Below are 26,570 nucleotides of genomic sequence, written 5' to 3'. Positions count from 1 at the left end.
GGAGTGTCTGGCGATCAAGTGGGCCTTGGAGTCCCTACGCTATTACCTGCTGGGACGGCAGTTTCGCTTGGTGACGGATCACTCTCCACTGGTCTGGATGAGGTCCGCCAAGGAACGGAATGCCCGGGTTACCCGGTGGTTCCTTTCTCTGCAGAACTTCCGGTTTACGGTTGAACACCGGGCCGGTAGGTTGCAGGGCAACGCCGATGCCTTGTCCCGCGGCCCATGTTTGATGGCAGGAGTTCAACCCCGCACGCTTGAACTGAGGGGGGGGGTATGTGAGACTGTGACCGGGGTTATCTATGACGGCCGGTATGTCTCGCCCCGGTTGTGCTCACTCCATGATAATCCACTATAGGGTTAATGCTGTTTTCCCTACAGGCTGAAGGGAGGGATAAATAGATTCAGGAACAAGGGCAGGTGTGCCGGGTGTGAGGGTGATCACATCTCCCTGAGTTCTCTGCCGGAAAGGCACATATGTAATATTGTGGACTTTTTCTTTGGAATAAACCGTGTGCTGTGAACCTTGGTGCCTGGATCCCGTGTCTTCTGCAGCGCAGCCGACGACGCTACCTCACACCCTATAGAAGTAGACGTTTTTATGACATCCCATTCTAAAGACATTAGACATTATAAAGAGATAGTTCCCACTTTCCAGCTAAAATAACTTCCACTGCTTTTGAAAGGCTTTCTTAAAGATATTGAAATGAGCATTTTCTGGGGTATTATTCCCATTCATCAAGCAGAGTAATTGGGAGGGCAGATGTTGGACAAGGGGGCTTTCTTTCTTTCTAGCCAAAGGTGTTCAATGGGGTTGAGATCAGAACTTTGTGCCACACAGCCAATTTCTTCAACACCAAACTCCCACAACCATATGTACCGCCCCCGTGCCAGTGGCAGAGCCGCTTGGATCTGGAGCCGTGGTGGCTCAAGGGGTCTCCGGACCCGGGGTTTCGTGCGGACACTTGAGTTTGAAAAGCGGAGTATGTACAGGGGAGTCAGAAGTTCATGACGCCACCTACGGTGCGTGGTAAGGTGAGATACCACCGCTGCGGTTGGGGAGAGGAGGGAGCCCGGTGGAGATGATACGGCAGCAAGATGTTTAACCCCTCCGTGGGTAGGGGGTTTGTGCCCCGGGGCCCGGTGTTGGTAATGGAGAAGTGGGGGTGACGTTAGGAAAAGGAAGGTTTTCTGCGTACTCACACAGTCCAAGAATACTGACACCGACAGCTTGTAAACCAGAAGCACCGCTGCAGCAAGGAGGGAGCACGCTGGGTCCGTACCCTTGGTGTTGCTTGTTAGCCTGTGGCTTTTTCCGTGGCACCTTGTTCTCTGTTTGGGCCCTGTAGTGTAGAACTAGTCGGGTCCCGCTCACCCGTATGGCGTACTCCGTAACGGAGTGAGCTTGCTCTCAGGGTTCACGCTCGGGGTTTCTGTGGACTGTGTCAGGGAAAGTCCTATCCCATCGGTGCGCTAGTACCCCGATTTTGTAGTGGGTGAGGGATGAATCTTGAAGGCTTCACCCCCGTCGGGTAAATTCCCAGGATGCTTGAAGCTACTTCCTGGCCTAGGGTCCGCGTACCCCAACGTGCCCTGGCCCCTGCCCGGAGATGGCTCAAGGCCGCCGGCTGCCCTCCTCGGCAACCCATGCCCCTTGACATGATCCCCTGCTGTGCCGCCCCCGTGCCAGCCGGCGCAGCTCAGATCCGGACCCGTTGCATGGCTCGAGGAATCCTCAGGACCCGGGGGTCACGCGGACATGCCGAATAAAAATGGGGACGTAGTTGTACGGCCTTGATCGTATTCGGTTTGTGGCGCCACCCACGGTGTGTGGTGAAGTGGGACACCACCGCTGCTGTAGTGGGATACCCAGGGGAGATGTAATGGCAGCTGGATGTTAACCCCTCTGTGGGTAGGGATGGTTGCCCAGGGGCCCAGTGTCTCTGTGCAGGGTATGGTGATGGCAGGAGCCTGCGCGCCCGGATGTAGCAGGGGATGTTTGGCTATTCACAAGCAAATGAATCACACGAGTGTTTTGGTAAACCAAGGTGCTGATGGCCTGCCGCCGTGGCCGGTTATACTCTGGTCCCCCACCCGGGCTGGTGGTCGCTGTCTCTTCCTCTGCACTGGTTGTGGTTGTGTGTTTGAACTTCCCGGTATGGAACACGGGAGTCCGCTCCCGGCTTTCTGGGTGCCTGAGGAGCCGTGCACGCTGACGCTGACCCGTGGGATCTATGGGCCCTGGCGGTTGCCTTATCTGTGGGTGGTTGTCTGCTTTTGGGACTTTGGTTGGGACAGGACCTGTATTCCTGCCCTCAATTGGTTGATTAGCTAGGCCGTAGGTTCCGGTCCTGGCTTCAGGGTCCGAGTACCCCCTCTGTGCACGGTTTACTGTCGGGTCTCCGGTATTGGTACCGGCGGGCTCCAACCCTGCTCCGGTCTTCCTCGGATCTGCCGAGCCGTCTTCCCGTCTCCTGCTGACGTAGACCACCGTCTGCCACCTAGCCAAGGTACCAGGGCTCCGACCCTGGCACCGTTCAACTTGAACTTTTCCTCCGGTGGAGCTACACCTAGCTCCAGCCCACACTCCTTTCAACTTGAACTACAGACTAGACTTTGTTTTCTCGCCCCGGGCTGTCTAGACCCCTAGGTGGGCGTTTCCTAACCTCCTGATCCCGCCCACTGGTGTGCCTGTCTTGCCCTGTGGGGGGTGACTAGGGTTTCAGGTCGGCTGTATGTGACCTAGGTGAGGGAAGGTGTTATGCGGGGCCTAATGTGTGACTACCTGGTTTTGCCAGGGCGTCACACTGCGACCGGGGTTCCAGCTCCTACCCACCCCAGACCAACGTCTGCCACCTAGTACTCAAGGAACCCAGCTCCTAACCTGTGACCTCTCCTCTTGAGAGTCACCACACAACTCTCCTCTCTACTCCTCTTCCACCTGGTCACTTCCCCCACAAACTCCCTATATGGGCGGCCCTATTCCCTTCAGGCCCCCCAATGGTGTGTCTGGTGGTTATGGTGCAAAAGGACCAGGACCGTAACCAAGGAGGGTTGGATACTGTGCAGAAGGGCAGATTACACAATACCCTGTGACGACCTGATAGGCCAGGGCGTCACACATACCTCTATTGACATTTCTTGGTGTACTTGGACACAGTAATGCTGAAACATAAATGGGCCTTCCCCAAACCTTTCCCACTAAGTAGGAAGCATATAATTGTCCAAATGTATTGGCATAAAGATTTCCGTACAGTATAACTAAGGGGCCAAGGCCCACCCTGAAATAAAATTCTATAGCAGTATCCCTCTAAAGTTAGCACAATGCGATGGGACAGGTAATGTTCTCCTTGCATTTGGTAAACCCCAAATTATCCATAGATTACCAAAGTGGCCGAGTAGCTGTGGAAATGTTTCAATTGCCCATAATACCACTCCCAGTTGATTTTGAAATATTTAGCAAAGGTAAAAATTGACAAACTGGCTTGTATTGGGGACATCCTGTTACAGTCCTTCCACAAAAATTCAGTGTCCACCTTATAACAACCCATTTTCCCCAAATGTTTGAAAAGGCAGACCAAATGGCTAGATGATTGATATTATACACCAGTGTTAATGGAGCTGAATGAAGCCTGTGTCAGCTGCAGCATTAAGGCCTAACCTAATAGCATTCAGGATATAAATAGACTACATACTATTGATCCAAAAGTGAACAACAAATCAACCTTTACAGCAGAATATAAAATCCATCCAAATTAGTACTGCGCTAACTGCATCAAATATCTTTTTAGAAACCTTGCCCTCATTTGTAAAATCAGCAAAAAATCAACAACAGTCACGAGCATTGTAAACTCAACTGCAATATGCTATTCTTTTCTTTGAAAGAGTATCTCTATTATTTTGCAGTATATGATGTTCACTTTTCTAGAATTCATACCATCTGTGGCTGCACAGGGTCATTTTTCTTTTCTTTGCAGGACATCATGCTTAGGCCGGCTTTACATCAGCAGGGCCAGATCCGGTACAAATGCGTTTCAGCTCCATTCATTTCCGCAGTCACATGCGGTCACATGCGGTGCACAGGGTAATTTTTCTTGTCTTTGCAGGACATCGTGCTTAGGCCGTCTTAACGTCAGCGGTATTTTGTCGCATGGGCCATATCCGGTACAAATGCGTTTCAGCTCCATTCATTTCCTATGGAAACATGCGGTCACATGCGGTCACACGCGGTCACATGCGGCGCATGTGACTGCATCCCGTCGCGACTCCATTGGAGGTGAATTGAGCTGAAATGCATTTATACCGGATCTGGCCCTGAGGCAAAATACCGTTGATGTGAGCACGGCCTTATGCCGGCGTCACACGGTACGATCTATCATGCGATCGCACGAGCGATCGTACCCATCCCCGTCGTTTGTGCATCACGGGCAACTAGTTGCCCTTGGCACACAAAGTCGTGAACCCCGTCACACGTACTTACCTCCCGAACGACCTCGCTGTGAGTGGCGAACATCCTCTTCCTGAAGGGGGAGGGACACTCGGCGTCACAGCGATGTCACTCAGCGGCCGGCCAATAGAAGCGGAGGGGCGGAGATGAGCAGGACATAACATCCCGCCCACCTCTTTCCTTTTGCATAGCCGGCGGGACACAGGTAAGCTGTGTTCGTCGTTCCCGTGGTGTCACATGGAGCGACGTGTGCTGCCACGGGAACGATGAACAATTGGAGCACAGAAGGAGGAACGACTTTTTGAAAATGATCGACGTGTCAACGAGCAACGATAAGGTGATTATTTTTGCTCATTCACAGTCATTCCTAGGTGTCACACGGTACGATATGTCTAACTATGCCGGATGTGCATCACTAACGACATGACCCCAATGACATATCGCCCAATATATCGTACCGTGTGATGCCGGCATTACTCATATTTGGATACTCTCAATTTGCATCATATCTTTTTCTTTCAAAATCTTCCTTCCTCATCCTCAACAACGTTTTTTGACCATAAGATGGTCAAAAAGACAGTCAGTAAATTAGTTAGTTCTCAAAAAATCCAAGCTAGATGATACCTTCATGTTTTTGTAAAAATGTGCATAAAAATGTCACACTTAGCTTACATTGGGTAGAAGATGATAATGTGCCAGTTTGCTCGGCACTACATTGTACTAGATTGAGCATTGGGGTGCTCGGGTACACTCCATGCTCGACTGAGTATTGTGGGTGCTCAGTTGTGTCTTTCAGGAAACATCAAACACAAAACACAGGTTTGTTTCACTGCATGATGTGAGCTAATACCCCAGTGAGAGCCAGTTGCAGTCTCTGAATGGCTCTCACTGGGGGTAAAAACAACATCTTTGGATGTAGTGTGTCCAAGAATTAAAAAAAAACCCTGTCTTCCCTCCAACGGAAATGCTCTGTGTATGGCTGGTTGTATGTGGGCAGAGAGCTGAACTGTCCAAACATAGACTTCCATAAAACTCGTTATTCTGGTTGAGGCTGTCCGATCATCTGACCAGATTGACTTGAGCATCATAGTGATCACTCATCATTTTGAGTACATAGCACAATAGTGCTCACCAATCATTAGCAGGAGAAAGCATATGTTCATAGGTAGTTAAGCCAAAAAATCCACTAATGATGGCTCATGTGTTCATTAATGCTCATTACTTGATTGAGAATCGGGGGGTGCTTGGGTTGTTGCGCTCCTCAGCTGAGTATTGCAAGTGCTCGGATGTGTCCAACACAAAGCTCACTTCACTGAATGATATGAGCCAACATCCCAGTGAGAGTCACCTCCTGTCCCTGAATGGCTATTATTGGGGGTAAAAACAACATTTTCGAATGTGTCCCAGAAAAGGGAAAAAAACCAAACTTCCTTCCCCCTAAAATGATCTTCTTTTGGCTATTTTTATGTGGACGGAGAGCTGAACTACCCAATCATTGAAGTCCATTATACTTCTTACTCAAGTGAAGCTCGGTTGAGTGTCTGACTAGCTCTATTCGTGGAACGACCACCCAAGCATCAAAGTGTTCACTCTTCATTTTGATTACCAAGCACCGAGGATTGTACCACTCGCCCATCATTAATTAGAACAAAAAGTTCAACTCCTATATTTAAAAATCAAATCTTCAGGTACACAAGTTTAAATGAAGCTGATTTTAGTATTGCATAACACCAAATCACGGAGTATGCATTTGCAGTAACAGCAGTTATACACAACTTTTATTGAAATCAGTTTCTAAATATGCTTCCTGAATATGTACAAAACTTAATCTTTCATCCCTGCAGAAGATGATTGGATGCAGAAGAGTACAACAGCTGTCTTTTAATCTAATAATAAATCTTACTTATGCTTCATTATCTTTATCAGTATGCTCATGGATCTTATGGAGAAAACCGAGCCTTTTGTCAGCCGTAAACCATTCTTCACCGCATATATAGCTAAGAAATATTTTATTATAGGAATTTCTGGAATTATATTTTAAATACTGTGTGCTGGTATTAAATATGGAATATATGTAATTATTATATTGTTGCCAGGACCACCTGGCCCCTGATGAAATATCATAATGGCCAATGACACTAGACACATCTGTATGTTTATCTGCACATTTGATACTGGAAACCACTGCAGTAGTGAAATTTTATAGTTTGCAGATTTCTGTCTCTTTTTTTAGGCAGTAAATTGATCAACCAACCCTGTTCTGTAGGGTTTTTTTCACTAGAGTTTGTCCATTAAAGTTATTGCTGTATCTAAAATCTGTGCACATAAGCTTTCCCTTCTAGTTTTAGTATGTTCTTTACAGCCCAGTGAATAATTTGAATAAAAAAAATTGCTCAACATCTTAAATCATTAAACCGGAGGAAAAAAACCTACTAGATAAGCATGGCCTTTTTGCATCACTAACATCTGCCAAATGTCTGATTGGGGAATGAGTGGCTTGGCAAGTGACCTGTCTCTCCATTTATAGTTCTGATAATAACTCTTTATGCATATGCTGTACTCCAACAAGAATTTCACCATGAATTTATTTCTCAGTAAGAAGCGTTCTGGCTTGAAATTATGTGATTTGCACTTGAATGGTTTTTGATTACCAACATGTTGCCCAGGTGAAAGAGATCAACGCCTACTTTTCACTGCCAAATCATAGGCAAAATTATGAAACTGATGGAATCACGATATTATTTCATTATAGTTTGTGAATAACATGGTATGTAAATGCACAGCCAACTTCAGAGTGATGTAATACATATTTTTAAAAAAGCCTCCATACTTTTTGTTGTTTTTTTTATCCATTTTTAAGAAATCAGCTTAAATTCAGTAGGGAAATATGAAGAACACTATAATTGGTGTATCTTCTGGCGCATTTATTTTGGGAATGGACCCACCGGACCACAAGTTGGGACTGGAGCTTACCTGTCATGGGTAAACTGGAAAATTTGTGGCCTCTGGAGAGATGGAGCCATGTTTACTTAGATATGTCACCTAGGTGGAATGTTTTTGCAACCTGCGATCGCCCCAGGTAGCCAATGAAAGCAGATCATCAAGCATAGCAAAAATATCATGACCTGCCAGTTCATCCTTAATCTTCCTGGAAAGACCTTCCCAAACAGCATCACATAGCACCTAATTGTTCCATCCCAGTTCTGAGAAGAGGGTGCAGCATTGAACTGCACACTGGCCCACAGTCTGAACACCTTGACGCAGCTGCAAAAGAAAAGATACAGCTGAAACAACATGGCCTATCTTATCAAAAACTTTCTGGAAGGCCTCCAGGAAGTCCAGGACATCAGGGGTAACCAGGTCTCTTCTCTTCCACAGGGGTTTGACCCAGGTGAGACCCTCCCCACCGGGGTGCGACATCAGGAATGTTACTTTGGCCTGGTGTGTAGATAACTGGTAGACCAACAGTTCAAAGTGCAAAGTTGACGGGTTGATGAACCCTCAGCACTGCTTAGACTCATCATCAAAACAAAGTGAGGGAGATAGATGAGGCCCAGATGCTATCAGTACTTTGGCTGCAGGCAAGGCAGATGCAGATGAGACAACCAAACCCAAGTAATTCAAACAGGTGTTCACAGACCACAAATGAGAATCTGATCCTGCTGGACTCCTATGTGAGATATCTCCTGGTACAGTGCTGGAAGTGAAAGGGTGTCAAAGTCAACAGAGTGCATGCCTGAGCAAACTATTACACAAGCCGACAGGGCGAGCAAGAGTAGAGCCACTGGACCACAGAGAAGACCCAGGATTACACTGACATGAGAGGGGCTTAATTATGCAACGGGTATTCACCTGAGCCTCTGATTGTGAGGGTGGGCTTGGCTGCCAGTAGATGCCAGGTGCCATTCGCAGGACAGTGTCCAGGACTGTGGCAGCTGACCTCCAGGGCAGCAACAGGCTCAGGTATGGACAGCTACCATCTCTGGTGCAGGCAGGTGCAGCCAGGATGGCTAATGCAGACAGGATGTCTGGTGAAGGCAGGCACGGAGAATATAGCAGGTACATATAGGTAGGGAAAGGCAGGGACAGGGACAGGTAATGGGGACAGGAAACACGGGACCTGACAAGTAGCTAGCAAGTATGTAATCAACTTACTAAACCTGTTGGTAATGGTTAGGCACCAAACTTACGGGAAGGTTGCCTTAAATACCTTGCACCATAGGCTGAAAGGCACTTCTGGGTAATAGTGTGTTAGACCTGTGCACAGGAGCAGGAGGCAATAAAAGGACACATGGACGGCTGTTGAGAGATGGGAAAAGGTACAGTCCAGACGCAGCAGTTAGTATGCCGTCGTCCCTGCAGGAATGCCAGTGTTAAAATAAGTACATGAGTGCAGAACCAACATTAATACATGAATATACCATAAAAACCATCATCAATTAATAAATTCAGCTCCAGGACTATCATCAGTACATGACAACAGTATCTTTACAATTACCAGTATATGAATACACCAGAAAAAACATCAATACATGAAGGGAGAACCAATACCACCATCAGGACAGGAATACAGCACCAGAACCAACCTCAGTACATTAATACATAGCCAGAATCACCATCAATAAATTAATACATAGAACAACCATCAGTGCATGAATACATCCCCAGAATTATTATCAGTAATTGAATGCATAGCTATTACCACCATCAATATATGAATGCAGTGAAGGAAATAATAATTTGATCCCTTGCTGATTTTGTAAGTTTGCCCACTGACAAAGATATGAACAGTCTATAATTTTAAGGCTATGTTAATTTTAGCAGTGAGAGTGCATATCCAAAACAAAATCCAGAAAATTACATTGTATAAGTTATATAAAGTTATTTGCATTTTTCAGAGAGAAATAAGTATTTGATCCCATACCAATCATTAACCCCTTCACGACCTTGGACAGATCTATCCGTTCAGGATCGTGACCCGTTAAGCCCCGCCCCCTGCCGCGGGCAGGCGGCGTGGATCGGCACACATATCAGCTGTTTTCAACAGCTGACATGTGTGCCTGCTAGCCGCGGGTGGAATCGCTTCCACCCGCGGCCATTAACCCCTTAAATCTTGCTGCCAAAGTCTGGCAGCAAGATCTAAATGCGCGCGGCCATGTTTTTTACTTACCGCCGCCCCCACCGGAAGTCACGTGTGTTATCACGTGACTATCGGTGGTTGCCATCGTAGCACAGGGTCATGTGATGACGCCTGCAGCTATGATGTTTCACTTTCGTTTTCCTCGGCCGAGAGCAGAGGGAAAAACAAAGTGACTGAATCTGCTGTTTACAGCTGTATTGCTGTGATCAGCAGATAGATAATAGCGATCGGATTGCTGATCGCTATAGCCCCCTAGGGGGACTAGTAAAATAAAAAAAAAAGTAAAAAAAAAGTTTTAAAAAATAAAAAAAAAATAAAAAACCTAAAAGTTCAAATCACCCCCCTTTCCCCCCATTGAAAATTAAAGGGTTAAAAATTAAATAAATATACACATATTTGGTATTGCCGCGTTCAGAAATGCCCGATCTATCAAAATATAAAATCAATTAATCTGATTGGTAAACGGCGTAGTGGCAAAAAAATTCCAAACGCCCAAATTACGTTTTTTGGTCGCCGCAAGTTTTACGCAAAATGCAATAACAGGGGATCAAAACGTAGCATCTGCCCAAAAATGGTACCATTATAAACATCAGCTCGAGACGCAAAAAATAAGCCATCACTGAGCCATAGATCCCAAAAAATAAGAACACTACGTGTTTCGGAAAATGGCGCAAAACGTGCGCCACTTTTATTGGACAAACTTCTGAATTTTTTTTAACCCCTTAGATACAAGTAAACCTATACATGTTTGGTGTCTACAAACTCGCACCAACCTGAGGCATCACATAGATACATCAGTTTTATCATATAGTGAACACGGTGAATAAAACATCCCAAAAACTATTGTGAGATCGCACTTTTTTTGCAGTTTTTCCACACTTGGAATTTTTTTGCTGTTTTCCAGTACAATATATGGTAAAATCTATGGTTTCATTTAAAAGTACAACTCGTCCCGCAAAAAACAAGCCCTCATATGGCAAGATTGACGGAATAATAAAAAAGTTACGGCTCTCGGAAGAAAAGGAGCAAAAAACAAAACGCAAAAACGGAAAGTGCCCCGGGGGCTGAAGGGGTTAAGAGTTCTGGCTCCTATAGCCCACTTAAATGCTCCTAATCAACTTGTTACCTCCATTAAAGACAGTTGTCTTAAATTGTCACCTGTATAAAAGGCTCCTGTCCAGAGACTCAATTAATCAGTCAGACTCTAAGCTCTACAACATGGGCAAAACCAAATAACTTTCTAAGGATGTCAGGGACAAGATCATAGACCTGCACAAGGCTGAAATGGGCTACAAAACTATGAGTAAGATACTTGGTGAGAAGAAGACAACTGTTGGTGCAATAATAAGAAAATGGAAGAAAAACAAAATGAGTGTCAATCAACATCGAACTGGGCAAAATCTCACCTCGTGGAGTATCCAGGAGCATGAGGAAGGTGAGAGGTCAGCTTAAAACTATAAGGGGAACTTGTTAATGATCTCAAGGCAGCTACCATGAAAACCATTTGTAACACAGTTCACTGTAATGCTTTAAAATCATGCAGTGCCTGCAAAGTCCCACTGCTCAAGAAGGCATATGTGCAGGCCTGTCTGAAGTTTGCCAATGAACACCTACATGATTCTGAGAGTGATTGGGAAAAAGTGCTGAGGTCAGATGAGACAAAAATTGAGCTCTTTGGATTTAACTCAAATCGCCGTGTTTGGAGAAAGAGAAATGCTGCCTATGACCCAAAGAGCACCGTCCCCACTGCCAAGAATGGAGGTGGAAACATTATGTTTTGGGGTTGTTTCTCTGCTAAGGGCACTGGACTACTTCACTGCATCAATAGGAGAATGGACGGAGTCATGTACCGTAAAATCCTGAGTGACAACCTCCTTCCCTCCCAGGACATTAAAAATGGGTCATGGCTGGGTCTTCCAGCACAACAATGACCCAAACCATATAGCCAAGGCAACAAAGGAGTAGCTCAAAAAGAAGCAAATTAAGGTCATGGAGTGGCGGAGCCAGTCTCCAGACCTTAATCTCATAGAAAACTTATGGAGGGAGCTGAAGCTCCAAGTTTCCAAGCAACTGCCTCAAAATCTTAAAGATTTAGAGATGATCTGCAAAGAGGAGTGGACCAAAATTCCTCCTGACATGTGCGCAAACCTCATCATCAACTACAAAAAACATCTGACTGCTGTGCTTGCCAACAAGAGTTTGCGACCAAGTATTATGTCTTGTTTGCCAGAGGGATCAAATACTTATTTCTCTCTGCAAAATTAAAATAAATTATCTCTGTCAACAAAAGAAATACAGAACCAAATCTACCATCAGAAAATGAGCAAAACAGCAGAACCTTGATCAGTACATGAATACCTCACACTACCATAAATACATGCATATAGCACCTGAACCCTCATTAGTAAATAAATACCCAGACAGAAGGACCATCAGTACATGAAACCATAACCAGAACCATCATTAATACATGAATGCATTGCTAGATTCATTATTATTAAGTGAAAAGTAGAACCACCATAAGTATAAGAATGCAGCACCAGGATTACAATCAGTGCATGAAATTATAGCCATAAAAATTAGTACATAAGCACATCACAAGAACTACCACCAGTTGTTGAATACAGTATCTTAACCACAATCAGTACATGAATGCATAACCAGAGCCGCTATCAGCACATGGATACAGCACCAGAACCATCATCAGTGCATGACAACATAACCAGAACTGTCATTATTACATGAGTACTGCAACAGACTCACAATCAGTATATGAATACTTCACCAAAGCCACTATCTGTATATGAATATAGCACAGAATCAGTACTTGAAAACTAAACCAGAACCATAATTAGTACATGAACCAAAACTGTCATTATTACATGAGTACAGTACATGTGTACACTACCAGAGCCAGAATCTGTACATGAATACAGCACCAGAACCATCAAAAGTACCAGAGTACATCCCCAGATCCAGCTTCAGTACATGAATATCAGAACAACTATTATATTTAAATAAATCACCATAACCTTCAACAGAAAAGGAATAGAGCATTAGAATAATCATCCACACATATATGTATCACACAGCTAATAGAGAGATCAATTACAATGTTAAGTCAGCCTCTTACATATCATCTTGTTTCACATGACCTAACCACTCCCAATATGTCCCTAACATTGTTAAAGAGATACTAGAATTTGTTGTTACCACTTATCGTTAGACGGCAGACCACACAGGACCCTCAATATGTGTAAGATGGAGTCAGTATTATCAATAATCATAATACATTTGATGTCATGTCTGATTTACGTTATTTTTCATCTTTGTGTGGTCCAGACACCAAAATTAAGTTTCATCCACAGCTTGTCTCTGCAGACTTCTTTCTTTTCTAGCCTTCTGCAGTAAATCCAGACACAGTGTCTATAAAAATAAGTGTCATAATTTTTCATGTATATAGAAATTTTCCTATTCTGTGCCCCTGAATAAATAAAATAAAGTTGATTGAAGAAAGGAATAAACCAGAATTCTAACAGTTCCCCAATCCTACTGTCAGTTAAACAACTATCCTAATCCCCCTAATTTTGCCACTCCCTCAGACTTGGACTGCTGACGCAGGTAAAATGGTCATCTCAAATCATGGCAGAATCAGCCCTGCTTGGGTTTTATTTCAAAGCAAAGCAACATGCCAAAGAAGCAGCTTATTGCATCTGTTTTCCATAGACTTCTTTATAGGGCATGTCAAAAATGTCTAAAAAAGAAATATGACACACATTAAAAAATTCATAAAATTTTTGGGTATGCAGTAAAATGTAGTAATTCAACAAATGTTACATTGAATGTTTTATTGTAGCTAAGGAGAAGAATGCATTTTTAAAAAAATTTGAACTAGTGAGTGAACAAGTTTAAAAGGTTTTATTTGCTCTAAATATGGTTTGACCTAAGTTTGTGTTTCTTAAAATTCAGTGACTTTTGATTTGAGGGATTTAGAAGGGAGTGATTGGTATTAATTCAATGATTATATTTACTTATACTCCTCTGTTTATGCAATCTCCATTGGTAAAATGTGCTTTATTTTGACATTGCCATCAAGTGTACACGTTGTTGCATGCATGCAGTCCTTAAACAACCAATTGAGGGTGTATACTCTTGTGCTAGTGAATGTTGTATATTTGGAGGCTTAGGTACTGGATCTAAATGAGTAGCTGGAGACACTAAGATCCATAAGATGCTCTATAAGACATTATGGAGAAGAGTAGAGTTGAGCAATGTTCAAGTCGAATGGTTCGCCAATTTCATGTTCGAGTGATTTTGGGGGGTGTTCGAGTCGTTCGACGAACTGGAACTATTTGCTTAAAGTTCGGCAGTTCGAGTTACGTTCGAGAACGGTTCGATCACCAAAAAGCATAGCTAGTTACTAGCTGGCTTTTAACTGTAATAGTGTGAGTCACTGTGAATCATGATATTATCAAAATTCAGCATATAGTGTGCGAGGGGGGGCTGGGTTTAGATCAGTGCTGCTGCTGAGTGCTGAAAGAATGCCGATCGCCATTTTTTTTTTTTTTCCTAACCGCGCGTACAGTGGGGCGGGCCAGGCTGTCAGCAAATCACAGACACACACACACAGCAAAGTGGATTTTTGCCAGACAAGCAAGGGCATGTGTCATAGGCTGTGCATGTCACATGTCCTTGCCTTATAAGACACGGCCATTTCCCCATCGCCACCATTATATGTCTATTACGGGTGGGTGACAGTCACCGCTCCCGCTCCCGCTGCTGCTGTGTGCGCTATAGACATACAGTGGAATCTACACAGCACTTTAGGGATTACTTGTAATTTCAGCCCTTTTCAGGGCTGCATTACAGTCGTTCATAGCTATTGTTGCTAGGCAGGTCTGTGCCAACACTGTGCAGGGGTTTATATCACAGCGTCTGGCTACATCAGCTCAGGCAATTCCTTGGGGCATTGTTTCATTGGCAGGGATAGAAAGTGATTCTTCCTTTGCTGACCAGCTAGCTACAGCACCTGTGCATTCTACAAACCTGCCCATTTTTGCTACGCAGTTTTAATTGCAAACAGTGCTGACACTTTTAGTGGCATACTAAAATTGTCTGGTATATTAACTTAGTGTTCCTTTGCTGACCAGCAAGCTACAGCACCTGTGCATTCTACACACCTGTCCATTTTGCTATGCTATTTTAATTGGAAACAGTGCTGACACTTTTAGTGGCATCCTAAAATTGGCTGGGCTACTAATTTAGTGTTCCTTTGCTGACCAGCAAGCTACAGCACTTGTGTATTCCACACCTGTCCATTTTTGCTATGCAATTTTAATTGCAAACAGTGCTGATACTTTTAGGGCCATAGTTTCATTGTCTGGGATACTACGTTAGGGTTCCTCTGCTGACAAATTAGCTATACCACCTCTGCATTGTACAGCACCTGTCCATTTGTGCTACACAATTTTAATTGCCAAAAGTGCTGCCATTTTTAGGGGAATACTTCCATTGTCTGGGATACTACATTAGGGTTCCTCTGCTGACGATTTAGCTATACCACCTCAGCATTGTACACCACATCTCCATTTTTGCTACGCTATTTTAAATTGCAAAAAGTGCTGCCAGTTTTAGGGCCATAGTTTCATTGTCAGGTATAGTCAGTTTTGGTCCTTCCGCTGTCAAAAAAGCTAGACCACCTCTGCATTGTACACCACCTCTCCATTTTTGCTACGACATTTTAAGTGTCCAATCTGGTCATGAACAAAATGAGTGGCAAAAAGACAGATGCTGGTGGAAAGGGGAACAGGCGTGCTGCAAAGGGAAAACAAGTTTATGTCCGTGGGGTAGGTGGTAAAGCTACAGTAACATCTGCTGAAGAGAGACCATCTTCCAGCAAAAGTAAGATGTCTACTACTCTCCGTGGACAATGTGATGTGATTCCTTTTTTATGGAACCGAACAACTCTAACAAAGGTAGATGATGCACAAAAAAAGAATATGCTTGAATGGATCTCAAGTGCTCCAACAAGTGGCCTCTCCTCCACCTCAACTCCAACATCCATAAAACAACAGTCCTCTGAGTTGTCACCCCAATCGCACTTACTTTCTACCAGCTCACTAAAAAAAAACGCCAAAAACTCACTAGTATGACTACTTCGTCCATGAACCGTCACATGAATAACAAGCATAAGTCCCAGTGGGAAGCTCACTGTGCTACAATGCGGCCTAGCGGAGCGGACCAACCACTGTCTGCCCCTTCAAGTGCATCCGCGTGCTCTTCATCCTCTATGACTGTGGGGACAGCTGTCACGCATGCTTTTCGACGCAGACCTTCCACCTCTTTAACCGCAACAGGCAGTTTGATTGGCAGGTTGTCAGTTGTTTTGGAAGGGGAAACAGGTGCTGGTGTAGAGCTCTCTCAGACATCGAGAGCACCAACTTTGGAAGAAGGCAACATCATGTCTCCGCCTGCACTTTCCTCACAGACCAGCAGTTTTCCAGGGACACCCTACACAACACCGTCTCCGCACAGCAGCCAGATCTCGGTCCCTCAGATGTGGACAATTAAAAGACCATTTCCTCCTAACCATGACAAAGCTAAGAGGTTGACTTTCACCCTCTGCAAGCTGTTGGCTACAGAAATGCTGCCTTTCCGCCTGGTGGACACAGAGGATTTTCGAGACCTTATGTTCGTCGCTGTGCCCCAGTACCAGATGCCTAGTCGCCACTACTTCTCCAAGAAAGGCGTGCCTGCACTACACAATCATATCGCACACAACATCACTGCTTCCTTGAGAAACTCTGTGTGTGACAGGGTGCATTTCACCACCGATACTTGGACAGAAGCGTTACATGTCGCTGACTGGGCACTGGGTAACTATTGTGAGAGATGGAGAAGGGTCTGCTGAACAAGTCTTGCCGTCCCCACGATTTGTGCGTCAATCCTCTGTATGTCGAAGTTCCTCCACTGCTTCTGCCTCCTCAACCTCTTCTGGGTCCTCCACCTCCACCCAAATCCTGTCTATTCAGGCCACCCGCATTGTAATTGCACACAAAGAATCCCAAACACCTCCTTACTATGCTGACAGCAGAGCTCAACGGCATCAGGTGGTCTTTACGTTGAAATGTCTGGGAAATAAGAGTCACACAGCTGAGGAGTTGTGGTCAGCTCTGGAGACCGAGTTTCGTAAATGGTTGTCTCCACTCAACCTGCAGCCAGGGAAGGCCGTGTGCGACAATGCTGCAAACCTGGGTGCGGCCCTTCGCCGGGGCAAGGTGACACACGTGCCTTGTATGGCTCACGTGTTGAACTTGTTGTTCAGCAATTTGTAACCCACTATCCTGGCCTAGATGGGCTTCTGCACAGGGCACGGTCACTCTCTGCTCACTTCTGCCATTCAACCGGCGCAGCTGATTGACTTCCATCGCTCCAGAAGTCTTTCAGCCTGCCAGAAATGCGATGTGGCGACACGCTGGAATTCGACTCTCCACATGTTGCAGCGACTGTGGCAGCACCGCCGAGCCCTGGTGCAATACGTTATGACGTATAGCCTGGGTCAACAAGATGCAGAGGTGGGGCAGATCACGCTGATGGAGTGGTCTCAGGTCTAGGACCTCTGCACCCTTCTGCACAGTTTCGACATGGCGACGAAGATGTTTAGCGCTGACAATGCCATTATCAGGATGACAATTCCAGCTATTTACATGCTGGAGTACACTCTAAACACTATTCGGAGTCAGGGGGTGGGACAACAGGAAGGGGAGGAAGTACAGGAGGATTCATATGTGGAGGGGATACCAAGATCTACAAGGTCCAGACGTTCAGCATCACCAAGGCGGCAGGCATGGGACGGTGGGGGACAGGGATTAATAAGGGCACATGGTAGCAGCCAAATTGTTGAGGAAGGTGCAGGAGACCAGGAAGAAATGGAGGACAAACTATCGATGGGCATGGAAGACTCAGCAGATGAGGGAGACCTTGGTCAAATTTCGGTTGTTCGAGGTTGGGGGGAGATGTCAGAGGAAGGAAGCACGGTTATCACCTCGCCGCCACAAACACAGCAAGGACTTGGTCTGCATGGATGTGCAAGACACATGAGCGCCTTCTTGCTGCACTACCTACAACATGACCCTCGGATTGTCCGAATTAGAAGTAATGATGACTACTTGGCTGCCACACTCTTCCCCGATCCCCGCTACAAGTCCAAATTTGGTGAAATAATTCCAGCCATAGAAAGGGACGCACGTATGCAGAAGTATCAGCAGAAGCTGTTATACAATCTTAGCTCAGCTTTTCAACCAAACACCAGTGGTGCACAGAGTGAATTTCCCAATTGTAACTTGCCAAGCATGGGACTGTCTCGTCATCATCAGTCAAACCGTACCAGCAACACCGTATCTGGTTGTAACAGCAATTTTATGCAATCGTTTCATAATTTTTTTAGACCATCCTTTGCAAGGCTACAAGAGACAATAAGTCTGACACATAGTCAACGGCTGGAGAGGATGATGCAGGAGTATCTCCAAATGAACATCAATGCTACGACTGTGCAACTGGAGCCTTGCTCATTTTGGCTTCCAATCTTGAAAAATGGCCTGAGCTCGCCACTTATGTCTTGGAGATCTTGTCGTGTCCCGCAGCCAGCATTGTTTTCAGTGCTGCTGGGTGTGTGCTCACAGATAAGCGCATGCATCTGTCCAGTGACAATGTGGACAGACTAACGTTCATCAAGATGAACAAGTCATGGATCAGCAAGGACTTTGCTACCCCGGTGTCATCCTGGGGACAGTTAAGGCTGGCGTATTTTTGAATGTGCTTGATGCAAATCAACATGTCAAGTATGCAACTGGAATCAATTTACAATTTGCCTTTGGCAACTAAAGCCCTAAACTAAAGACTGATCTATTTAAAATTTATTTCATTGTTTAAGATATAGGGACATACAAATTAAAACCAGTGAACATTGTGGTCTATCTCTGATTGAAATAGATAATCGTTCCTTATGGGAAAGTTTCTAATCCAGACCGAAGTCTGTGAGTAATCTCTATATCATTCCTGTCATGAATGACCACTAATGTTCACTATTTAAAAGACATAAAGCAGTAGCCTCCCCAACATGTTTCACCACACTGGCGTCATCAGGGGGCTGAGGCTAATACTGAGTTACTCTGTATTGGAGGACCTTTTATAGTCTAGACTAAATACTGACAGCAGTATTGGCCAATAGTAATCAATGTCATTCAGTGTGAGGAGAAAGAAAAGCCTGTCATATTGAGAGGAGTATATCTCCCTTCAAAATGCCATAAGATGATTCGTTAGTTCAACTGTCTGTTAGAACGCTGCTTGTGTATTGGCCAAATCTATCTGACACTATATTCCCAATAAAATGCCGAATATTATGATCAAATCGCCATATTAGGACTTTGTCCAATGAATAAATTCTTATCATAGCGTCAGAAATCAATCCCAATCTTCCACTGCCAGTGTAATCACATTTACGTGTAAACAGCTCAATCGCGCATGCGTCCGCACTTAGAGTCTAAAGGTACCGTCACACATAACGAGATCGCTAGTGAGATCGCAGCTGAGTCACGGTTTCGGTGACACAGTAGCGATCCCGTTAGCGATCTTGTTATGTGTGACACCTACCAGCGATCAGGCCCCTGCTGTGAGATCTCTAGTCGTTGCAGAATGGTCCAGGCCATTTTCTTCAAAGGCGATGTCCTGCTGGGCAGGACACATCGCTGTGTTTGACACTGTGTGACAGGGTCACAGTGACTGCTGAGATCGTTATACAGGTCGCAACTGCGACCTGTATTGATCTGCATCGCTGGTAAGATCTGACTGTGTGACATCTCACCTGCGACCTCCCAGCGACTTACCTGCGATCCCTATCAGGTCGCATCGTTTTCGGGATCGCAGGTAAGTCGTTGTGTGTGACTGGGCCTTTAGGGGAGAGGTTTTACTAACCACGCATGCGTCCCCTCTTAGAATCAGAGGAGAAAGTTTTACCTTATGCGCGTGCGCCCACACTTGAAAGCAGGGGAGACAGTTTCTCTTAACTGTGCCTGCGTCTGTACTAAGAAACCAGAAGAGGTAATTGTACAGAGTACGCGTGCATCTGCACTTAGAGGCACGGGACATGATTTCCTCAATCGCGCCTGCATCTATACTTAAAGTATGAAGCATATGCATCCACACTTAGACTCTAAAGGAGTTATTTCATGCTGCGTATATATCCCTATTTAGAACAGCAGGAAGGCATATTATATACTATACAGTATGTACATCATATTCAAAGCTGTTTTACCATATATATCCATGCTTGAACTGGGACAGGATTATATATTAGAAAACAGGCTTTTCCATGATATATTCAGATTTCAATCCTCAAAAACACTGATAATTAAGTCAGCAAAAAAATATATATATCTTTATTATCTGTCTGATAAGGTCCTATATAATAGATGTCCATAAACTTTCCTTATCTATATATGGTACAAGATAAATAATTTTGTATGGAGGTAAAAACTGTAACAGAATAATCTTTCAGATCATTAAATAAAGGCTGTATATGTGAAGCCTTCATTCAGGCCATTTGGGCTCATACAGTTTAATCTAAAAATCCACCTCGCCTCCTCTTTTAACAAAAGTCTGTCCAGATTTCCTTTCCTTACTCCCAGTTTAACTTGTCTAATACCCCAAAACTTCAAATCTAAGGGATTTTCACTGTGATAGTATCTCATATGTCTAGAGAGGGGTGTATCCACTTTGGTGTTAATTGTACTAATATGTTTCGAAAACCTCCTCCGGAACTCTTGGATCGTTTTTCCAACATATAGCTTTTTACATGGGCACATTGCTCCATAGACCACTCCCTTCAATTTGCAGTTGATTTTATCTTTTATGACATATGTCCGATTGTCTGACGGATTAGTAAACTCTCTCTGTTTAAATAGATAGCTGCAAAAAGAGCAGCTTCCACATGGATGAGATCCCTCCTGTAATCTTGTTAACCAATCTCTTTCCGGATTCACCTTAGACTGAGTGAAATGACTATGAGGCAAATTGTAAATTGATTGCTGTTTTACCCCTACGCTGACTGATAGAACGAGTTTTCAGTAGTCAAGTATGCAACTGGGGCACAAGTGATGCCACTGAAGTGGTGTGTGTGACCCAATTTTTGGAAAAAAAGGGAGACTCAGCTTGGAGTCCCCTTGCTGTGTTTTACATGATTTTAGAAGGGCATGACATGCCTATATCTGTGTCTCCTCCTCTTTTTACTCGTTCAGCTCTTTTGTTTTCGCATGAGTATATGTCCTTGTCACTTTTCCATGTGTTTGTGGTGTCTTGTGAGTTGTTTGTCACCTTTTGGACACCTTAGAAGGTGTTTTCTATGTCTTTGTATGTGTTTGTGTTTGCCTGCCATTGCTTTCAATGGGGTTCGAATTGGTTCTTCGAACGTTCGTCAAACGTCTGATGAACTTGTCCTCCGTTCGACGAATTAAACCGAACTCGAACTCTAGGGGGGTGGCTCATCTCTTGAGAAGAGTTTATTAATCACTGAGCACATATTTACTGGAGTACAAATGGGGTAAAATGGTAACATGGAAATTCAGCACATCTGTGACCTAGTCTCCCAGTGCTTACCTGCACTCAACCTCTATACCGCTGCATGTTTAGCTCTTTCTCATTTACTGTATCCTCACCTATCCCTTGTAGACTGTGATCTCTCACAGGAAGGGTCCTCTCTCCTCCTGTACCAGTCTGTGCCTTGTATTGTTCATGAATTGCCCTTGTTTTTATTATGCACACAACCTTTTCACACGGAAAGTGCCATTGAATAACTGGTTCAATTGTAATAATAAATGATAATAATAACGAATAATAATAATGAGGCAGCATGCTGAGTGGAAGTTAGACAATGGGGTAGAAGGAAAAGTATAAGGCTTGTCCTGATCTGGCAAAACCCAACAAGTTTTATGTTGGCAGTTGAGGAGTTGTCAATATAGGGGTAGCACTACTGTATACTTTCACTATCCTTTGAAAACCTTTGGAATCTCTTCTCCAGTAAGGAGAGGAATAGGAGAGCATTGCAGAACAAACAGAGACTGTTAGTCTGGAATACCAATGCTAGGGGAACAAATAGGGCAATATATCACAAAGACTGAGATTACAGGTTGGAGCTGTGGAAGATCTAATGGTCATGGTAGGCATTGGCACCAATGACGAAGTTACCAGTAGGTAAATTATTTCAGAGATTTATGTAATGAGCTTAAGGCAAGAGTCATAGAGGTAGAGTTCCCTGAAATACACATGCAGCACAGGTGATGCCGGAGAAGCAGTAGAAGATTAGAGAGGTAAATAAGTGGCTTCGAAATTGATGTAGGAAGGAGAGTTTTGAGTAGAGATGAGCAATGTTCGAGGTTCGCCAATTTCATGTTCGAGTGATTTTGGGGGGTGTTCGAGTCGTTCGACGAACTTGAATGATTTGCTAAAAGTTCGTCAGTTCGAGAACGGTTCGAGCACCAAAAGCGTGGCTTTTCACAGTAAGTATGTGCGCACCTTTCGTATCTGCATGCGTCCTGCGTCCCCAGCACAATCCCTCTCTCTTTCCTACTCACCGATCACGGGCGTCTCGCTGCATGGCTATCACAAATCTCCAGCGGCATTTCCTCTTTTGAAAATGGCTGCCGCTTCATTTTCCAATTAGTTATTCCGTGCTTTCCCCGCCCACTGACGCCCATGATTGGTTGCAGTCAGATACGCCCCCACGATGAGTGACAGCTGTCTCACTGCAACCAATCACAGCCGCCGGCGGGCGGCTCTACATCGTGGAGTAAAATAAATAAATAAAAAAAAATAAAAAATGCGGTTCCCCCCATATTTAATACCAGCCAGGATAAAGCCACATGGCTGGAGGCTGGTATTGTCAGGATGGAGAGCACCACATTATGGGGAGCCCACCACCCTAACAATATCAGCAGGCAGCCGCCCAGAATTGCCGCATCCATTAGATGCGGCAGTCCCGGGACTCTACCCAGCTCATCCCGAATTGCCCTGGTGCGGTGGCAATCGGGGTAATTAGGAGTTAATGATGCCAGGCGTCTCCCCGAGACACCTTCCATGATTAAACTGTTAGTGAAAGTAAAGAAACACACACAGCGAAAAATCCTTTATTTGGAATAAAAGACAAAAAAACACCTCATTTACTTTTTTATTAATCCCCAAACAACAATCCAGGTTCGAAGTAATCCACACGACACTGTCAGCTCTGCTGAAGATGACAGGGAGCGATCTGTGTCCTCTCCACGTAGCACCTGAAGTGAGCCACGCTGTCACCAGACTTCACTCTGCAATGTAGACATCAAGATCAAATCTGCCTATGTTTCTCATTAGAGTCAGTGGCTCAATGGATAGAGCTCCCATCTAAGAAGCATTAGTTAACGAGTTCAAGTCCCGGCCGTCCTGGTAAAAAATGTAATTTATTTTAAATTATAATTATTATTTATTTATAATTAAATTTAAGTATGCACTGAGAGGAGGAGCCGGACATCAGCTGTGCGCCGCTGGACACACCTCGAAAATCGGAGCAGTTCATGGAATGAAGCTGTATTGCTCTCTTTCTTTCTCTTTCTATCTCTCTATTTCTCTCTTTCTCTCTCCCTCTCTCTCTTGTTCTCTCTTACTCTCTCTCTCTTTTTCTCTCTCTCTCTTTTTCTCAGTCTCTCTTTTCTTTTCCCTCTCTCTTCTCTCTCTCTCTTTCTCTCTCTCTCTCTTTTTCTCTCTCTCTTTTTTTTTCTTTTTCTCTCTCTCTCTTTTTCCCCCTCTCTCTCTTTCTCTCTCTCTCTCTCTCCTCTCTCTCTTTTGCTCTCTTTCTCTCTTTTTCTCTCTCTCTCTCTTTTTCTCTCTCTCTTTTTCTCAGTCTCTCTATTTCTCTTTTTCCCTCTCTCTCTTTCTCTCTCTCTCTTCTCTCTCTTTTTCCCTCTCTCCTCTCTCTATTTCTCTTTCTCTTTTTCTCTCTCTCTCTTTTCTCTCTTTTTTTCTCTCTCAATTTTTCTCAGTCTCTCTTTTTCTCTTTTTCCCTCTCTCTCTCTCTCTCGCTCTCCTCTCTCTCCTCTCTCTCTTCTCACTCTCTCTCCTCTCTCTCTTCTCTCTCCTCTCTCTCTTCTCTCTCTCTCTCCCTCTCTCTCTCCCCCTCTCTCTCTTCTCTTTTCTCTCTCTTTTCTCGCTCTCTTTTCTCTCTCTTTTTTCTATCTTCTCTCTCTTCTTTCTCTCTCTCTCAGACCTGGCGATGATCAGCTGATGCGGTCACCTGACGGCATCAGCTGACACTATAAGTCGAGCTGTGAGGCCAGCTTTTTACCGCCCGGCCGGCTAAACTATCAGCTGATGCTGTCGGACAGGAGTTTGCACAGAAGTGTGTAGTTTTTTGGGTTTTTTTTTTGCACTGATGCATCAGCTGATTGTATAAAAGCCGTTTATACAATCAGCTGCTGTGTCATGTGATTCAGGCCCTTGAACCTGACACATCATCTGATCGCTTTGCCTTCAGATCAGATGATATTGGATCCGGATTTGACCCTTGACCCAGGATTACTGCGGAGGGGGGTTCTTTATTTCAATAAAGATAGAGTCACTAATTGTGTTGTGTTTTATTTCTAATAAAATTATTCTTCTGTGTATTGTGTTTTTTTTTATCTGTACTAGAATTCATTCATGGTGGCCATGTCTAATATTGGTGTGACACCATGAATTTCGGGCTTAGAGCCAGTTGATAATATACAGCTAGCCCTAACCCAATCATTACCCAGCGAGCCACCCGTCACCAGGGCAGCTGGTAGAGTTGAATACAGCGCCAGAAGATGGCGCTTCCATGAAAGCGCCATTTTCTGGGGCGGCTGCGGACTGCAATTCGCAGGAGAGGTGTCCACAAACCTCGGGCTAACCTGTGCTGCGGATTCCAATCTCCAGCTGCCTAGTTGTACCCAGCTGGATATAAAAATAAGGGGAAACCCACGTCGTTTTTTTTTTTTAATTTCATAAAATTCATGAATTAATTGAAAAAAGGGCTTCCCTATATTTGTAGTTCCCAGCCGGGTACAAATAGGCAGCCGGGTACAAATAGGCAGCCGGGGGTTGGGGGCATCCCGTAGCTACCTGCTGTACCTGACTAGCATACAAAAATATGGCGAAGCCCACGTCATTTTTTTGTAGTTTTTTGTCAAAAAAAATAAAAAATGCTTCCCTGGATTTTCCATTGCCAGTGAAGGTAACACCAAACAGTTGGGGTCAGCAGCCAGTAGCTGCTTGGATTACCCTTAGCTAGCAATACAAAAAATGCAGCGGGAGCCCATATATATATATATATTTAATTATTTATTTAAATAACTAAAAACAATAAGGGCTTCCCTGTATTTTGATTGCCTGACATCACAGTGCTGTAAAAATAAATCATTAAAAAAATGACATAGCGCTCCGAGGTAGTTTTGATTCTCAGCTCAGTTAAAGCAGACAGCTATGGGTGCCACCCCCATCTGCCTGGCGTTACCTTGGCTGGCAATCAAAATACAGGGAAGCCCATTAATTTTTTTTATTTAAAAAAATAGTTAAAAAAAAAATGACGTTGGGTCCCCCCATTTTTGATAGCCACCTAGGGTAAAGCAGAAGGCTGTAGCCTGAAAACCACAGCTGGCAGCTTTACCGTGGTTGGGGATCCAATGTGGAGGTCACCCCCGGCTCTTTTTTGTAATTGTTTTATATATAATAATAATTACAAAAACAAAGTAGGGTCCCCCCCCAAATTGGATCACCAGCCAAGGTAAAGCGGACAGCTGTGGTCTGGTATTCTCAGGGTGGGAAGGTCCATAATTATTGGCCCTTCACAGCCTAAAAATAGCAGGCCGCAGGCGCCCCAGAAGTGGCGCATCCACTAGATGCGCCAGTCCTGGCTCTTCAACCAAGCTCATCCCGTGCCCTGGTGCAGTGGCAAACGGGGTAATAAATGAGGTTGATACTAGCTGTAAAGTCACCTGACATCAAGCCCAGCAATTTTGTGATGTCATGGCGTCTGTCAGATACCTGACATCACAAACTGTCAGTACTAACAAAAAAATAGACAAAAAAAAATGTATTTGAAAAAACACTCCCCCAAAACATTCCCTCTTTCACCAATTTATTGTAAGAAAAAAAAAAAAGGGGGTCCCACGACGACTCTGGACCGTCTAGAATATGATGGGGATATGCTCAGGGAACATATCCCCCATTTTCTAGGAGTGCAGACCCTCCATGTGAGGAGTGTGGGTGCAATGAATCTGCACCCACTCTCCCTGGGTCCACAGCAGCAGAGTCCATGTCGTAACGGTTGCTACCAAAGCTGCAAAGCCCTGCTCATGAGGAAAGGGCATGCCTAATCAGGAGAACTATTCTACATTTCCAAATATTGGTATTTGCTGATATTATTGCTATTCCCCTACTATATATTGGGGATAGGATCTTGGAGATGGAATACCCCTTTAGGTCCAGTTATCCAGCTGAATGAATACTAAACAACAGAGCTTGCTATTTAGATGTGTTTTCTTGTGGCGTATAACGGACTCTCATGTTTGGTAGTCATTCAGCAGTGCAACTATAAAATCAAATACCTCAATTTGGAAATGTAGTATAGCTCTCCTGATCAACTATGTTCCTTACCTCATGAGCAGGGCATTGCAGTAATAATAATTTATTTATATAGCGCTATTAATTCCATAGTGCTTTACATACATTGGGAACCCTGTCCTCATTGGGGCTCACAATCTAAATTCCCTATCTGTATGTCTTTGGAGTGTGGGAGGACACCGGAGAACCCGGAGGAAACCCATGCAAACATGGGGAGAACATACAAACTCCTTGCAGATGGTGTCCTTGGTGGGAATTGAACCCAGGACCTCAGCGGTGCAAGACTGCAGTGCTAACCACTGAGTCACTGTGCCGCCCATT

The sequence above is a fragment of the Anomaloglossus baeobatrachus genome, chromosome 1 (assembly GCF_048569485.1).
Source record: "Anomaloglossus baeobatrachus isolate aAnoBae1 chromosome 1, aAnoBae1.hap1, whole genome shotgun sequence".
Classification (NCBI taxonomy): Eukaryota; Metazoa; Chordata; class Amphibia; order Anura; family Aromobatidae; genus Anomaloglossus; species Anomaloglossus baeobatrachus.
Note: the sequence above shows the minus strand (reverse complement) of the source record.